Consider the following 15,032-nt stretch of genomic DNA (forward strand, 5'->3'; position numbering starts at 1 on the left):
GCTTCTCCATTTTTTCACTTGTGCCAAATCAACATACAGATCCATCTCAGATCTGCTGTGATGATCCCAAGTTTTATGTTGTGTGGGCCGCTGAAGAGGAGGTACTGCTGGCCCACCACCACCAGAGGGCACCCTGCCTGGAGTGCGGGCTCCAGGCACCAGAGGGCGCTGCCGCCTAACAGGAGTAGCCGGGGTGACAGCTGACACTCATCACCTATGACAGCTGTCACCACTCATCTGATCAGCATCAGTATATCAGCAAGACGTCATCTCCACCTCTTTGCCGAGATATCGCTTTACCAGGAAGGTAACGTTCTCAGCTGGCTGTGAGATTTATTCGACAGTAACCTTTTGTGACTTTTTGTGTATCGTGTAACAGACTCTTTTTTCCAACAAGAGGTGGAGTTGGTTTTCCTGCCGTGTGAATTGCTGGGTGCATACGCGCCCACCTTTAATTGTTTTTTTTGTTCCTCGCCAGCAGTACCAGATCCGACACGCGGAGGCAGTGGCCACCTGGGAGTTCGGGACTTGGCGGCTCCAGTATTCCCGGGGTCTGGTGGCGGAGGAAATCGAGGGGCGTCAACCGGCTGTTGAACGGCCAATGGAAGAGCAGGGCGCACAGGCATCTGCAAGAGGAATGGTCGGTGAGTTGCAGCGAATCCTCACCGCTTTTACGGCTCGGTTGGATCTAATGACCGAGCAGAACGTCCTCCTTAACCGCAGGGTGGAGTCTCTCGCCGCGCAGGTGGAGGTGCGCCCTCAGGGCGCTGCTGCGGCTCCCCCTCCTGTCGATCCTGTGCACAACAGTGACGATCCACAGGTCGTTCAACGACCCCTCCCACCTTCCCCTGAAGCATACATAAGCCCTCCAGAGCCGTACGGGGGTTGTGTGGAGACATGCGCGGACTTTCTTATGCAGTGTTCGCTCGTCTTCGCACAACGTCCCGTCATGTACGTGACTGATGCTAGTAAGATAGCTTATGTAATTAATCTGCTTTGCGGCAAGGCACGCGCTTGGGCTACAGCGCTCTGGGAGCAAAATTCACGGCTCCTTCTGACATATAATGGGTTTGTGAGGGAGTTCAGAACAGTGTTCGATCACCCAAATAGAGGAGAGACCGCTTCAGCCGTGCTGCTGTCAATGAGACAGGGGCGCCGGAGCGCAGCTGCTTATGCAGTCGACTTCCGCATCGCGGCTGCGAGGTCCAGCTGGAATAACACTGCCCTCCGCGCCGCCTTCGTAAACGGACTGTCGTTGGTCCTGAAGGAGCTCCTGGTGGCCAAGGACGAACCGCGGGATTTAGACGGGCTTATTGATCTCGTTATACGATTAGACAATCGGTTAGAAGAACGCCGTCGGGAACGAGACGAAGGGCGTGGCCGGGCACACGCCGTCCCTCTCCCTTCTGGTTCCGACCGAGTTCTGCCCTCCCCACGCTCCACGGCCTCTACGCTCCGTGTGGTGACAGCTCCCCCTGTTGACGAAGCTATGGACATGAGCAGGGCCAAATTTAGGGCACCAGATAGACAGAGGAGGCTGGCCCGCGGAGCGTGCTTTGTTTGTGGCTCAATAGAGCATCAAGTAAGGGACTGCCCCGAGCGGTTAAAACACCAACGCCCGCCCCTAGACACTGGGTTAGGGGTGGGTCAAAACATTCACGTGGGACATACCCATATTGCCACACGACTCCCAGTGACAATCCTTTATGAGGATTTAACCCTGAAGGCCCCAGCACTGGTGGACACGGGCTCTGAAGGGAATCTGTTAGACAGCAGATGGGCCAGGGAGATAGGGCTCCCTCTGGTGGCGCTTACCTCGCCTGTGCAGGTGCGGGCACTAGATGGCTCCCTACTCCCACCAATCACACATAAGACACCACCAGTAACTCTGGTGGTGTCAGGAAATCACCGGGAGGAGATCGAGTTTTTTGTGACTCCTACTACCTCCCGTGTGATTTTAGGGTTCCCCTGGATGTTAAAACACAATCCCCGGATCGATTGGCCGTCCGGGGTAGTGGTTCAGTGGAGCGAGACCTGCCATCGGGTATGTTTAGGTTCCTCGGTTCCTCCCGGTTCCCAGGCTAAGGAGGAGGTCAGAGTCCCGCCCAATCTGGGGACGGTGCCGGTGGAGTACCATGACCTTGTGGATGTGTTCAGTAAGGATCTGGCGCTCACCCTTCCCCCCCACCGTCCGTACGATTGTGCCATTGATTTGGTTCCAGGCGTTGAGTTCCCGTCCAGCAGGCTGTACAACCTCTCACGACCTGAGCGTGAATCAATGGAGACCTACATCCGGGACTCTTTAGCCGCTGGGTTGATCCGGAATTCCACCTCCCCGATGGGTGCAGGTTTCTTTTTTGTGGGTAAAAAAGACGGCGGACTTCGTCCATGCATTGATTATAGGGGACTGAACGAAATCACGGTTCGTAATCGATACCCGTTGCCCTTGTTGGATTCAGTGTTCACGCCCCTGCATGGAGCCCAAATATTCACGAAGCTAGATCTTAGAAATGCGTATCACCTGGTTCGGATCTGGAAGGGAGACGAGTGGAAGACGGCATTTAACACCCCCTTAGGTCACTTTGAGTACCTGGTCATGCCGTTCGGCCTCACAAACGCCCCCACGACGTTCCAAGCATTGGTTAATGATGTCTTGCGGGATTTCCTGCACCGATTCGTCTTCGTATATCTAGACGATATACTCATCTTTTCTCCGGATCCTGAGACTCATGTCCGGCATGTACGTCAGGTCCTGCAGCGGTTGTTGGAGAACCGGCTGTTTGTGAAGGGCGAGAAGTGCGAGTTTCACCGCACTTCTTTGTCCTTCCTGGGGTTTATCATCTCCCCCAACTCCGTCGCTCCTGATCCGGCCAAGGTTGCGGCGGTGAGAGACTGGCCCCAACCCACTAGCCTTAGGAAGCTGCAACAGTTCCTCGGCTTTGCAAATTTCTACAGGAGGTTCATTAAGGGCTACAGTCAGGTAGTTAGCCCCCTGACAGCCCTGACCTCACCAAAAGTCCCCTTCACCTGGTCAGATCGTTGCGATGCCGCGTTCAAGGAGTTGAAACGACGCTTCTCGTCTGCACCTGTTCTGGTGCAGCCCGATCCTAGTCGCCAGTTAGTGGTTGAAGTGGACGCCTCGGACTCAGGGATAGGAGCTGTGCTTTCCCAGAGCGGGAAGACCGATAAGGTCCTTCACCCGTGTGCCTATTTTTCCCGCAGGTTGACCACGGCCGAACGGAACTATGACGTCGGCAATCGAGAACTCCTTGCGGTGAAAGAGGCTCTTGAAGAGTGGAGACATCTGTTGGAGGGAACGTCCGTGCCATTTACGGTTTTCACTGACCACCGGAACCTGGAGTATATCAGGACCGCCAAGCGGCTGAACCCCAGGCAAGCCCGCTGGTCACTGTTCTTCGGCCGTTTTGATTTCCGGATCACCTACCGTCCCGGGACCAAGAACCAGAGATCGGATGCCTTGTCCCGGGTACATGAAGATGAAGTCAAAACGGAGTTGTCGGCTCCACCGGAACCCATCATCCCGGAGTCCACTATCGTGGCCACCCTCACCTGGGACGTAGAGAGAACCGTCCGGGAGGCCCTGGCATGAAGCCCGGACCCCGGAACTGGGCCGAAGAACAGACTCTACGTCCCACCAGAAGCTAGGGCTGCAGTCCTGGACTTCTGTTACGGCTCTAAGCTCTCCTGTCATCCAGGGGTGCGAAGAACCGTGGCAGTTGTCCGGCAGCGCTTCTGGTGGGCGTCCCTAGAGGCCGACGTCCGGCATTGTATCCAGGCCTGCACCACCTGTGCCAGGGGCAAGGCTGACCATCGCAGGGCTTCGGGACTGCTCCAGCCGCTGCCCGTGCCCCATCGCCCCTGGTCCCACATCGGCCTGGATTTTGTCACGGGCCTCCCGCCGTCCCAGGGCAACACCACCATCCTCACGATAGTGGACCGATTCTCCAAGGCGGCCCACTTCGTGGCCCTCCCGAAGCTCCCGACGGCCCAGGAGACAGTGGACCTCCTGGTCTACCACGTCGTCCGGCTGCATGGGATCCCAACAGACATCGTCTCCGATCGCGGTCCCCAGTTCTCTTCGCACGTCTGGAGGAGCTTCTGCCGGGAACTGGGGGCCACGGTGAGTCTTTCATCCGGGTATCATCCCCAGACCAACGGGCAAGCAGAACGGGCCAATCAGGAGATGGAGCAGGCCCTGCGTTGCGTGACAGCCGCGCACCCGGCGGCCTGGAGTACCCATCTGGCCTGGATCGAGTATGCCCATAACAGCCAGGTGTCGTCAGCCACCGGCCTCTCCCCTTTCGAGGTATGTCTGGGGTACCAAACTCCTCTGTTTCCTGTGGTTGAGGGAGAGGTCGGTGTGCCCTCGGTCCAGGCCCACCTACGGAAGTGCCGTCGGGTGTGGCGTGCCGCCCGTTCTGCCTTGCTGAAGGCCCGGATGAGGACGAAGGCCCATGCAGACCGTTGGCGGACCCCGGCCCCTACGTACCGGCCAGGGCAGGCAGTGTGGTTGTCTACTAAGGACATACCCCTTCAAGTGGACTCCCCTAAGCTGCAGGACCGGTATATCGGTCCGTTTAAAATCATCAAGGTACTCAGTCCAGCCGCAGTGAGGCTTCAGCTTCCGGCCTCACTGTGGATCCATCCCGTTTTCCACGTGTCCCGGATCAAGCCCCATCACACCTCACCCCTCTGTACTCCGGGTCCGGCACCACCTCCTGCCCGGATCATTGATGGCGAGCCGGCTTGGACTGTGCACCAGCTCTTAGACGTCCGTAGGATGGGCCGGGGCTTCCAATATTTGGTGGACTGGGAGGGGTACGGACCCGAAGAACGCTCCTGGGTGAAGAGGAGCTTCATCCTGGACCCGGCCCTCCTGGCCAATTTCTACCGCCGCCACCCGGACAAGCCTGGTCGGGCGCCAGGAGGCGCCCGTTGAGGGGGGGGGTCCTGTTGTGTGGGCCGCTGAAGAGGAGGTACTGCTGGCCCACCACCACCAGAGGGCACCCTGCCTGGAGTGCGGGCTCCAGGCACCAGAGGGCGCTGCCGCCTAACAGGAGTAGCCGGGGTGACAGCTGACACTCATCACCTATGACAGCTGTCACCACTCATCTGATCAGCATCAGTATATCAGCAAGACGTCATCTCCACCTCTTTGCCGAGATATCGCTTTAAAAGGAAGGTAACGTTCTCAGCTGGCTGTGAGATTTATTCGACAGTAACCTTTTGTGACTTTTTGTGTATCGTGTAACAGACTCTTTTTCCAACAAGAGGTGGAGTTGGTTTTCCTGCCGTGTGAATTGCTGGGTGCATACGCGCCCACCTTTAATTGTTTTTTTGTTCCTCGCCAGCAGTACCAGATCCAACACGCGGAGGCAGTGGCCACCTGGGAGTTCGGGACTTGGCGGCTCCAGTATTCCCGGGGTCTGGTGGCGGAGGAAATCGTGTGGTTCCGGTTCTACTTTGGACAGACGTCTCCTATCTTCGAGCCTGCCCACACGACACCTGTTGCGATTTGACCTTTTGTCTATTATTGTAATCTGTTGTGTTTGTTGTGCCCTTTCACAACAGTAAAGTGTTGTATTTGACTTCCTCCATTGTCCGTTCATTTGTGCCCCCTGTTGTGGGTCCGTGTACCTACACTTTCCCAACATTTTACACTGGATGCCATTTTCTGACACAACTGCATATAACATGGAGAATGAGCAGGAGTGGTCTTGTACTGGGATCCTTCTCTGGAAACAAGATCACTCACCACTGGACTTTCCGCCACACTGCAGAATCAGAACTGCAGACCATGTGCACCACTCAAGAACAACTAGGAGCTCTGAGCATGTTTCTTATGTAAAACCGGAGTTGCACCAAGATGTGCATTCCCAAAATCCCAACGCCAGTCTGAACAAGTTCTACTCTCCATATGAACAGCTCCTGCACAAACATCACAGTAATCATAAAACACTGTTCATGATTTGAATGAGAAAAAATGTTATTTTTCAAATATCAAACGTGAAAGTGGCTTTACTGATTAGATACATTAGTTGCAGGCATTGTTCCTGATGTAACATCCACAATAGGTAACCCAAGTGAGGCCAGAATAATAAAAAAAAAACAGGAAGAAGTTTTTTTGTTGGCGTTGATGTTTTTAGAGGCTGTTTCCAAGACACGAACAGCGAGAAATGGACCACTTTTAGATTGCAAAAAGCGAAAGACCATCACATTATTTGCATGGGTGAAGGGAGATTTCTTTCTAAATTTAACCAAGTGGTTTTACTGCACATGGAGGTAGAGAGGTTTCACAAGTAGTGCTGGTGACGTAAAACACTTTAGTCATTATCGCCAATGTAGGAATGAGTGTCCACAACATATATATGAGATATGACTGTTTCTAACATCAAGACAAGTCAATCACGTTGAATCACCCAATTCATATTCATAATCATAATAAAATGTCGCCAAAACATCTTTGTTGGAGCAATTCAAAACAGTGACAAACTGACCTTGAACTGTTTACATATATCATTGCATCAATGGTTTTAATTATGCAAACATCTATTACTTTTAAAATAACAGAATGAAGTGATCTACTTAATTTATGTTGTTAATTTCAGCTCTTGTTGGATAATAGAGTAATTTAGAATATGTCATATTAACCTCATTGGCTTCATAATTATGTAAACATCTGCACTGCAAAGCAAGTTATTATTGCACATGGAAACGTTTGTAAGAATCATCACCGCTTGCTGTGATGCATCATTTATGTTTATGGGTAGTAGTAAAACAATCAAAGTTTACTTTCTTAAACTTACTTTCCTTGAGTAAAACACATCATAAGTTGACATTAGCGCTAACGACGTGCAGAACATATGAAGCCATATTTTCAGTCAACTCGCAAATAAATCAAGTGTCAAGTATTTCTAGCGTTTGCAACATTTGCATGTTATAATGTCACTTTACAGTTAATTAAATACACCACATACGTTTAATTCTTTCTCTATGTGATCAGCACCATGGCATGCAGGTGATTAAGAAGTGGGCCCTAAAATATGTTTTCTATTCAAACCAGACCAACATTTTAAACTTTATTTCTTCTTTTTTGTGAAAACGGATGCAGTTATATTACTAATTTTGTAAATTAAACAGCCTACTTTTATAATAACTGGGTTTGGTGCTTTATGGTGCAAACTCTATGGCCATGTATCGTGGTTTTCACAGACACTGTAAATAGATGTTATGAGGAGACAGGTATGGATCATCTGGACTACCTGGATGGTTGGAAATTGAGGTCCAGGGCAGTTCTGTAATACAATGAATGGGGCAGAACCAGTGCATGCTTCGAACCCTGAGACCTCACTGACTCATGTGACTCACCATTTTAATCTCAACATTTGACAAGATTTGTCCGATTTTCAAATCGAGGAAAATGTTATTTTGAGAAAAGCATGCCTTGTGCTGTTTTACACAAAATGTTTTAAAGTTTCTCACCTCAAATGGGCTCAATTATTATCATTTTTATTTTTTTGGCAGAAAATACTGTATACAATTTGTATTCTGGGCCAGACCCAACATTCAGCTGCTCTCAACAATGTTCTTCAGAAAACAGGAGGTTGCAGCCACGTTGGTCTCTGCACATCTGATCTCATCAGATTTCAGATGTGAAATAGGGTAGGTCTTGATTAATACTTGGCTGTGAATCTGTTTGGGGATACCAGGAGCTGTGCACATTTTTACATGTAAAACTGCAGCTGAATCAGAAAGGGCATTTGGTGTTAACACACACACGCACACATACATACATACAGTGAGGAAAATAAGTATTTGAACACCCTGCAATTTTGCAAGTTCTCCCACTTAGAAATCATGGAGGGGTCTGAAATTCTCATCTTAGGTGCATGTCCACTGTGAAAGACATAATATATAAAAAAAATCCGGAAATCACAATGTATGATTTTTTTAAATCATTTATTTGTATGTTACTACTGCAAATAAGTATTTGAACACCTGTGAAAATCAGTGTTATTTGGTACAGTAGCCTTTGTTTGCAATTACAGAGGTCAAACATTTCCTGTAGTTTTTCACCACGTTTGCACACACTGCAGCAGGGATTTTGGTCCACTCCTCCATACAGATCTTCTCTAGATCTTTCAGGTTTGGAGTTTCCGCTCCCTCCAAAGATTTTCTATTGAGTTCAGGTCTGGAGACTGGCCAGGGCACTCCAGGACCTTGAAATGCTTCTCACGGAGCCCCTCCTTAATTGCCCTGGCTGTGTGTTTGGGGTCATTGTCATGCTGGAAGACCCAGCCATGACCCATCTTCAATGCTCTTACTGAGGGAAGGAGGTTGTTTGCCAAAATCTCGCAATACATGACCCCATCCATCCTCCCTTAAATACGGTGCAGTCGTCCTGTCCCCTTTGCAGAAGAGCTCCCCCAGAGTATGATGTTTCCACCCCCATGCTTGATGGTTGGGACGGGTTTCTTGGGGTTGTTCTCATCCTCTAAACACAGCAAGTGGAGTTGATTCCAAAAAGCTCTATTCTGGTCTCATCTGACCACATGACCTTCTCCCATGCCTCCTCTGGATCATCCAGATGGTCACTGGTGAACTTCAAACAGGCCTGGACATGTGCTGGCTTGAGCAGGGGGACCTTGTTGCCCTGCAGGATTTTAAACCATGACAGCATCATGTGTCACTAATGTAATCTTTGTGACTGTGGTCCCAGCTCTCTTCAGGTCATTGACCAGGTCCTCCTGTGTAATTCTGAGCTTTCTCAGAATCATCCTTACCCCACAAAGTGAGATCTTGCATGGAATCCCACACCAAGGGAAATTGACAGTTATCTTGTGTTCCTTCCACTTTCTAATAAATAATCATAACAGTTGTTGTCTTCTACCAAGCTGCAAGAGTGCAGAATAAGAGGGCTTCCTAAAGAAATATTAACAGGCCTGTGAGAAAGTAGATGAGTGGTGAAAGTAGATGAGTTTAAATATTTGGGGTCAACTGTCCAAAGTAATGGAGAGTGTGGTAGAGAGGTGAAGAAGAGAGTGCAGGCAGGGTGGAGTGTGTGGAGAAAGGTGGCAGGAGTGATTTGTGACTGAAGAATATCAGCAAGATTGAAGTGGAAAGCCTACAAGACAGTAGTGAGACCAGCTATGTTGTACAGCTTAGAGACAGTGGCACTAACAAAAAGACAGGAGACATAGCTGGAGGTGGCAGAGCTGAAGATGTTGCGATTCTCTTTGGGAGTACCGAAAATGGACAGCATTAGGAATAGGGTTGGGTATCGAGAACCGGTTCTTTTCGGGTATTGTTAAGAAATGATTCGATCCACCGACATCCATAGCCAGTGATAAAGTTAACATTAAGCTCTTTGCATCTCAACACATTTGTGTGCATTTGTTTTCTGTATTAATGGCCCAGCGTTTTTTGTTGTAAAAGAGTCAAATGTCATACAAATTGTAATATTTTTTAAATTTATTTTTGTTTATATATTAATAATAATAGCAACAACAACAATAATAGTAATAATAATTAATGCTACAATATATTTTAGAGAAAGAGACAAAAAGAACCTGATTAAAAACACAACAGAAAATATAAAACCAACTAACAATGAACATAAAAAATATAGAAATAAATAACTGTTTCCTGTGAACACCTAGTGACTCTAACACATCCACTTCATCCCTGTCTTATTTAAGTTTAATGACAATTTGTTTTGGTCAAACCATATTTTCAATTTTTTTAATTTCTTCAGTGATTTCCTCTAGAACTATCTGCCAAGCTAGAAAACTGCTGCATCCTAGTCAGGGCAGAATACTACTGGAATGAATCTGAATAAGGACAGCTGTGTTTTTTCCTCACCAAAATGGATGCTGCACTCACTGTAATTTATTGTCTGGAATAGTCCCAGATTGCATTTCAGAGCTTCTAGAATTCAAACATTGCCATGCGGCTGGTGTTGGGGGTTTTTGGGTTTCAGCTTTTTTGCTGTTGTTTTTAACCATTTTCATCCCTGAATGTCAATCGTGAGTCAGTTTTGTGCAGATTAAAGTCACTAACTGGGACTCCAGTCTTGTTGCGAGAAAGAAACGAGAATCATCCTCCGTTTTGTTCAAACAACTCCAAATGCTGTGCGGCTCTCTGTCGAATCAAGATAGAATGATAGAGTCCAGTTGAAATTAATAAAAAGTGAAAATCAATTGACACCCCTTTCCAAATGTTGTAATACAAACAAACTGCAGTTGATTAAAACATTTTTTTTCCTCCCAAAGTGTGATGTCCTGCGCTGACATGCAGCAGCCGGCTGAGCTCAGCTCAGAGGTATGGAGTGGCATTCATGCGAAAATGTCTGAAAGGAAATGCTTTTGCCAAAAACTACAGATTTTGTTTATTTTATTTATGTCCAGAGATAAAGGATCCAGTGACCAATTTCATATTTATTTACTTTAAGACTCAATAAAATGTTGTTGACATAGAAAACCTGTAAAGTCTATTTTTAGTACACAGAAAATTCACAAGAGATATCGATAAGGGAATCGATAAGCAGAATTGATATTGGCATCGATATTGAATAAACCTTATGAATACCCATCCCTAATTAGGAATGAACATATCAGAGGGACAGCTCAGGTGGGACAGTTTGGAGACAAAGTCAGAGAGGTGAGACTGAGATTGTTTTGGACATGTGTAGAGGAGGGATCCTCCTGAGGATGGAGCCACCAGGCAGGAGGAGAAGAGGGAGGCCAAAGCGGAGGTTTATGGATGTGCTAAAGGAGACATGTTTGAAGAGTTTTTGTATTTTGAACATAACAAAAGAAAAAAATAAAACAACATAAAATTAAAATTAGTTCAAAAAGGAGTGAGAAGTCAAAACTTATCTAATCCCACCCATTCTCCCTGTATAATGATTTACATATCAATCCCTGTTTCCTTAAAAATATTATTGACAATCATGATGATGATGATGACGATGATGATAATAGCAACAACTAATAATAACAATAATAATCATATAATGTAATTTTAGAAAAACATATGGAACCTAACAAAACAACAGAAAAGGTAGACCCAACTAACAATGAACATAAATAAATCCATAAACAAATACAGAAATCAATAATCAATAACAGTTTCCTGTGAACACCTAGTAACTCTCACACTTCATCCCTGTATCCCATGAAAACACATTGCTTATATTTTGTTTTAAACTGCTGAATGTTTGGACACTGCTTTTTAACTCCTCATTCATACTTTTCCACAGTCTCACCCCACAGAATGAAATGCAGAATCGTTTCTTGTTTGTGTGGATTTTGTTCACTTTGAAATTGTATTTCCCTCGTAATTGATATCCCCCCTCTCGATCTCGATCAACAATTTCTGCATGTTTTTTTTGGTAAAAGGTCATTTTTTGCCTTGTACAAGATCTGTGCTGTTTGGAATTTTACTATGTCTGTTAATTTTAATAGTTTTGATTTTAAGAAGAGTGAGTGAGTATGATTTGATAGCCGACATTATGAATGACCCGTATTGCACTTTTTTGAAGAATAATTAGTGATTTCATTGAACTCATATAGTTATTACCCCAAATTTCTATACACTAATTGAAATACGAACAGTAACAGTATAAGATGCGGAGTGATTTATGATCCAGAACATGTTTAGTTTTGTTTAACAGTGAAATACCTCTTACTTTGGATACTTTGGTTTGTATATATTTGATGTGTGGTTTGCAACTGATTTTCTAATCTATTATTACCCCAAGGAATTTATTTTCATCAACCCTTTCAATGTGCACCCTGTCTATCTGTATTCGTACTTGACCATTGGTTCTGCAGTTCCCAAATAAGTTCAATGACAATTTGTTTCGGTCAAACCATATTTTCAGTTTGTTCATTTCTTCAGTGATTTCCTCTACCATTTCTTTTAAATTCTCCTCAGAACAGAAAATATTTGTGTCATCAGCAAACAACATTAGTTCGAGTATCTGGGACACCTTATAAATATCATTAATATACAATATAAATAGTTTGGGCCCCAACACTGACCCTGTGGTACCCCAAAAACAATGTCCAAACATTCAGAACTGACATCACCCAACTTAACAAACTGCTATCTCTGTTGTAAATAGCTTCTAACCCAGTCTGATACAATACCTCTGATGCCATATCTTTCCAGTTTTTTATTTAATATTTCATGGTTAATTGTGTCAAAGGCTTTCTTAATGTCAATAAATGCTCCAACTGCATATTTCTTTTGTTCAATGGCATTTGTGATTTCTTTAATTGCTTGTATTATTGCTAAGGATGTTGTACTCTTTGATCTAAAACCATATTGGTTATCGGAGAGTAATTTGTGCTTTTCAGTGAATATATCCAATCTCTTATTAAAGAGTTTTTCCAGTATTTTGGAAAATTGTGGAAGACACAGGTCTGTAGTTGTTGAAATGATGCTTGTTCCCAGTTTGTACAGTGGAATGACTTTGGCTATTTTCATCTTGTTTTGGGAATGAACCAGTTTGAAATGATAAATTACAGATGTATGCTAAAGGTTTTCCCTTCAATGACCTCCTTTACTGTTGTCATATCAATGTCCTTATAATCAGTTGATGTTTTGTTTGTACATTTTTTAACAATATCTAATATTTCTTTCTCCACCACTTTGAGAAAGCCAGTGACACTTTGAGTTTAATTCTACTGCAAATTTGCACATTTTAACATGGGATTCTATGAGGGTTTGCTCCCTTTTGGAGCCAGCCTCAGGTGGTCATTCAATAAACTACAGGGTTTGGCACTTCTGAGTTGGCTTCATTTAGTTACCAAGAGGTAACCTCTGGTGCTGATGAATGAGAAGCTCTTCTGCCTGCTGCAGAGGATCGTCTCTCATTTTCAGACTTAAAAAATAATAATAATAATAAATGTTGCTTGCAGCCCCCAGATTGTGCACTTGCACTCATTCTCCCTGAGCTGCCTTGCTTTCATGAAAGTGTAGCCAGAATTAATGATGGCTTGTACAAATTGCAGTGCGACTGTGGTCAGGCTGCAAACATTAATTGGTGCATTATGAGAGAATAACTTCCTAATGAAGCTGGAGTATGACCAGCTGCTCCTAGGACCATTCCATCAGAGAAAAGCTTTGTCATGTAATGCACTAAAAGGTTACAAATATGCGCATACCTTGAACACCTGTACTCAATATCACTTCTAAAAATAAACTCCAGCCCCATGCTGTCTTACAGTATCCCCATGCATATATATATTGCATCCCATTATTAAGTGAAATGACCTACTGTGCAGCTTGGTGTAGTTTGAATGCTGTCGGCAGAATAGTTACAGCAGCATGTTGTCAATAACGGCAGAACTGACCACAAAGAGGCACAGCACAAGTAGTCAGGGGAAACATAGACAATAATAAGTACACTGTGCTGTATTTGTGTGTGTGTGTGTATACACCTCTGGGAAAACGGTGTGTCACTGGCTGTATTTTGTTCACCGAGAATGCATACATAGTAAGTTAATATTCAACAACTCTTGTTTTGCCAGCAAATGTATGCAGGCGAGGAGGTGCAGTACTTTACTGCTTGAATTTGCATAATCTTCACATACCTCAGGGTTTCCAGCATGTCAGGAGTGAAGTGATAAAATGATTATCAACCACTTGAAATGAATGGATTTCCAAAGCTCGCTCTCCACCCCTCTCTGCCACTGTGTTCTGTTGACAGCTACATTTAAGTTGAGAATAGAAGGTAAAATGTTTCCCCTTGATACTGGAAATTCAGCATGAAATTAGAAGTAAAAACAACCTTGTTCCACAGCAGCTTGGTCCTTAAGCTTGTGTATAAGGAAGTTTTGATTTGATCTGACAGATTGGTATTAGGTCCAATTATGTTTTTTTTTTTTCTTTTTCCCAGAATACATTACAGAGCAGTTCAATTGTCTTCAGTGCACTTGCAGTGTGCCCTCTGTATAGTATGGAATCATTACTTGAAATTGGTCGACACTCAACATTAAATTCATCAGACTGAGATTGTGGCCAAAAAAAAAAAAAAAAAAATAGTGATTGGAACTTTTCTAATTTTCTATATCTGAATAAAATGTATTTATTTATTTGGTGTTAATGTAAATGATACATTAGAATTTAGTGACTGGAATGATTGAAGTTGATTAAAAAATGTAGGGCATATATATATATATATATATATATATATATATATATATATATATATATATATATATATATATATATATATATATATATATGTGTGTGTGTGTGTGTGTGTGTGTGTGTGTGTGTGTGTGTGTGTGTGTGTGTGCATGTAAATAAGAGTTATATTACATTAATTGATAATTAATTAATAACTTTTTTAAATTACCGTAATGTAAAACATTCCATTTGCAAATTCAGGTTAATTAAGACCAGAGTCAATTTTATAATCCATTTGACAGTAACATTTGCCTCACATCTTTAATCTTTCTTTTATATATCATGTATTTATAATTTCACAGAGTTCAGCCACTGGAAGGTGAACAGCCTTAGGTGTGAATAGATTTTTATTTGTAGATGATAAGTGCTCCACCATTTGTGATTTGTGTTTTTCCATCTTAAAAATAAATCAATCAATTTCAACTTTAACTTATGCGCATTAATCCACTGAGGTCTAATAATAAATATTGTGTAAGGTATCAGCGAACAAGAACAACCAAATGTGGTCTCTCTCTCTCTCTCTCTCTTTCTCACACACACACATGCACAATTATCTTACAATAATTGATCATTAATAACTTTTTTAAATTACCCTAATGCAAAACATTCCATTTGCATATTCAGGTTAATTAAAGCCACAATCCATTTTATAATCCATTTGATAGTACAAAAATAATGAATGTTATGAATATTTCATGAATTAAATATTCATTCCATTGAAAGAACGTAAAAACATTCATTATTTGTTTTATATAATGGCTAAAATAGATCCATGTCATTTGATATTTTATTAATTCATAAACAACAGAAAA

General features: G+C 44.1%; 1 protein-coding gene across 1 annotated transcript in view; it reads left to right on the top strand.

Moving 5' to 3' along the window:
* The window catches only part of brinp2 (bone morphogenetic protein/retinoic acid inducible neural-specific 2), a 680,262-nt gene that overhangs the window by 379,363 nt on the left and 285,867 nt on the right, over positions 1-15,032 (top strand). The window lies entirely within an intron of this gene.

Source organism: Thalassophryne amazonica, chromosome 12 (assembly GCF_902500255.1).
Source record: "Thalassophryne amazonica chromosome 12, fThaAma1.1, whole genome shotgun sequence".
Lineage (NCBI taxonomy): Eukaryota > Metazoa > Chordata > Actinopteri > Batrachoidiformes > Batrachoididae > Thalassophryne > Thalassophryne amazonica.